Source organism: Brachyistius frenatus, unplaced genomic scaffold, assembly GCF_029030835.1.
Source record: "Brachyistius frenatus isolate BFR_SWC_R1_liver_20210118 unplaced genomic scaffold, ASM2903083v1 Contig_230, whole genome shotgun sequence".
NCBI classification, from domain to species: domain Eukaryota; kingdom Metazoa; phylum Chordata; class Actinopteri; family Embiotocidae; genus Brachyistius; species Brachyistius frenatus.
In genome coordinates, this window is record NW_027210829.1 from 127,501 (window position 1) to 129,932 (window position 2,432).

Below are 2,432 nucleotides of genomic sequence, written 5' to 3' on the forward strand. Positions count from 1 at the left end.
AGGTGAGCCCCCACGTTGGGGCTGTCGTACGCTGATTTATGTCCCCACAACACGAGTAAATCATGCACACACACACACACACACACGCACACACCTCTAGTCACATCTGCTGCTTTTGTAGCGAGTGAAAAGGACGCGATTGAGGAATTGTTGCGCACACAAACACAACCCCACGGGCAGTTTTGTAGCAAGTCAGCAGAAGTAGAGCTGAATGGCGGCAGTTTATGAGTCAGAGAGGAACAGGTGAGACCACTCGTATTCTCTCTCTCTTCAACACGCGCACGCACGCACACACACACACACACACACACACACACACACACACACACACACACACACACACACACACACACACACACACACACACACACACATACAGGCATCCCACATGTGAAGGCAGGCAGGCTGTTGCCTTTGAAAAAGGGGGCCTCCTCCAACTGTCCCATGTATGCTTGAGTGATGTCAGCACGACTGTGGAAAGATTCCTTTCCTGTCACACACACACACACACACACACACACACACACACACACACACACACACACACACACACACACACACACACACACACACACACACACACACACACGTGCACACACACATTTTGCTTCCGTATCACACACAAATGCACAGCATCTTCGCTTGCATAACACGCACCCGCACAAGAACTTCTTCTTCCCTTCTTTTGCTCTCTTCTGCACACACCCACACACCCACACACGCACACACACACACACACACACTCACACACACACAGACACAAACTTGGCAGGATGTGCCGGGAGAAAAAGGGGCTGAAAGACAACACCGAGATTAGGAGGCTTTTGTCACGGCTCTGTGGCAGACTTTAAAGGCCTTGGCTCCTTTCCCCTCAGCCAGATTTCCTTCTTTTCTCACCCTGTCTGTCCACATCCCTCTCTTTTCAGGGGGGGGGGGGCAGGAGGGGGAGTGGGCATGTGGTACCAAGAGACGGAAGAAGGGAGAGGAAGGGTGGAAGAAGGATGGAAGCCGCCTGTTGCACACACCACAACCCCCCCCCCCCTTTTTTTTTTGTGTGTGTGTGTGTTTTTGTTTTCCTGGTTTTAATGGTGGCTTTGTGGCTGCGCGGAGAATGATTAGAGAGGGAGAGGTATGCAAACAGAGCAGCGCTTCAATGCCAGCCAGGTGTCTGTGTTGTTCCCATCTGGGAGCGCGTGTGTGTGTGTGCGCGTGTGTGTGTGTGTGTGTGTGTGTGTGCGTGCGCGATGCATGTGTGCTTTTGTGTTTGTGCATCTGTGTGCAAAACGTCCGCGCGGAGCTGTGTGCCCTTTACTGAACTGTGTCGGTCTCCGGAGCAGGTGTGTGTGTGTGTGTGTGTGTGTGTGTGTGTGTGTGTGTGTGTGTGTATTGGTATCTTTCGGGTTTCTATGTTTCTTTCCCAGGTGTGTGTGTGTGTGTGTGTGTGTGTGTGTGTGTGTGTGTGTGTGTGTGTGTGTGTGTGTGTGTGTGTGTATTGGTATCTTTCGGGTTTCTATGTTTCTTTCCCAGGTGTGTGTGTGTGTGTGTGTGTGTGTGTGTGTGTGTGTGTGTGTGTGTGTGTGTGTGTGTGTGTGTGTGTGTGTGTGTGTGTGTGTGTGTGTGTGTGTGTGTGTGTGTGTGTGTGTGTGTGTGTGTGTGTGTGTGTGTGTGTATTGGTATCTTTCGGGTTTCTATGTTTCTTTCCCAGGTGTGTGTGTGTGTGTGTGTGTGTGTGTGTGTGTGTGTGTGTGTGTGTGTGTGTGTGTGTGTGTGTGTGTGTGTGTGTGTGTGTGTGTGTGTTTGTGTGTGTGTATTGGTATCTTTCGGGTTTCTATGTTTCTTTCCCAGGTGTGTGTGTGTGTGTGTGTGTGTGTGTGTGTGTGTGTGTGTGTGTGTTTGTGTGTGTGTATTGGTATCTTTCGGGTTTCTATGTTTCTTTCCCAGGTGTGTGTGTGTGTGTGTGTGTGTGTGTGTGTGTGTGTTTGTGTGTTTGTGTGTGTGTGTGTGTGTGTTTGTGTGTGTGTATTGGTATCTTTCGGGTTTCTATGTTTCTTTCCCAGGTGTGTGTGTGTGTGTGTGTGTGTGTGTGTGTGTGTGTGTGTGTGTGTGTGTGTGTGTGCGTGTGCGTGTGCGTGTGTGAGTCCTTCATGGTCACTGACTCCATTCACCTGAGCGCTCCTTTCACACTGAAAAGGCAGTGGCTGGTTTAAAAAAAAAAAAAAAGAAAGAAAGCTCTTTGGACAGCTTCTCTTCATCACCAACCGCAGCTGCTGTTGACTCAAGCGCCCAGGAATCTCCTCCCCGGGTTCACACCCTGTTAACCAGCCGGCCGCACACCAGAACCCCTCCCGCCAGAGAGGAGGGAAAAAAAAAAAAAAAAAAAAAAAAAAAAAAAAAAAAAAGACGTCCTTCAAGACCACAAGGTCAAGAGGGCC